This window comes from Eptesicus fuscus, chromosome 8 (genome assembly GCF_027574615.1).
Source record: "Eptesicus fuscus isolate TK198812 chromosome 8, DD_ASM_mEF_20220401, whole genome shotgun sequence".
Taxonomy (NCBI): Eukaryota; Metazoa; Chordata; class Mammalia; order Chiroptera; family Vespertilionidae; genus Eptesicus; species Eptesicus fuscus.
The window spans coordinates 25,006,663-25,007,739 of record NC_072480.1 but is presented as its reverse complement, the minus strand read 5'-3'; the positions used below and the strand labels follow the sequence as shown (position 1 = coordinate 25,007,739).

The window sequence follows — 1,077 nt, the reverse complement described above, 5'->3', positions numbered from 1 at the left end:
GCAAAGCACTGCTGTATTTGTTATTCAGCTTTAAAATGAGAAATAAATCATAATTACAATTTTGTATTCTTGTTCTTCTAATTAATTTTCAATTTTCCCTTAAAAGAACAAGGAGAATCTGGAACAAAGATTCAATATAATGGACCCTCTAAAAGTAACTGTATTTTGTTTTAGTAAGCTTATTTGCTAATACTTTAAAAATATGTACTATAAATATTATAAAATTTGCTGTTTTAAATAATTTTAGTGTAAATTCCCTGGCATTAATTATCTTCACAATATTGTGCAATCATCACTACTATTTTCAAACAAATGTATTACCTTAACAAAAACTCTGGAACAATTAATTAAAAATACAGAACACTAAAAGTTACATGTTGTTCTTATGCAGGGACCATGCTAAGCTTCTCTGTATCATTCCAATTTTAGTACATGTGTGGTAAAAAGCAAACATATGTGGCTTTTCTCAAAATAATTTCCATGAAGAGATTTAGGAAATCCAGAAATGGAATGATTATATTCCAGTGATAATGAATAATAAGTAAAATTTGGGTGGTGGTTGAGCCCTGTCCCTCCTATTCTGCATCTCACTGATTTCTGAATTGCTAAAATTCTTCACCCATCTTTATACTTCTGGGATTGGGTGGCACAAGCCTGAGATCTTAAAATGATGTAAAGCACCAATATATCAGGAGTATACTTTCTCAGTCACATGGGGTTTGGTGCCTTGGTTGATGTCATTGTTGTTATGGATGTGTGTTTGCCCCCTTTAAAAAATTTATTCATTATGATTAAAGAGAAAATAGAATATACTGACTTTAGAGAAGTATTTTTTTTTACTTCAACCAAATATGTGAAATTATGGATAAAGTAGGAATTTGAGAATGTCTATGAGGGAGTTTCAGAATACAATATGTTTTTGTGTATTAAAATTAAAAACCAGACACGATAATAATAACAAATATAAATACAAATATAGAGTTAATGAAAAAATGGTGATTGAATTCATTCTATACATTTCTGATAAAAATGCATTACCCAGCATTACTCCTATGGTTCTTTGAATGAATATGCAAC

General features: G+C 29.4%; 1 non-coding gene across 1 annotated transcript; it reads right to left on the bottom strand.

Moving 5' to 3' along the window:
* Positions 1–349: 349 nt before the first annotated feature.
* On the bottom strand, positions 350–452 carry LOC114232997 (U6 spliceosomal RNA). The gene has a single exon (XR_003619108.2). It is a non-coding gene; the product is annotated as a U6 spliceosomal RNA (small nuclear RNA).
* Between the last annotated feature and the right edge of the window lie 625 nt (positions 453–1,077).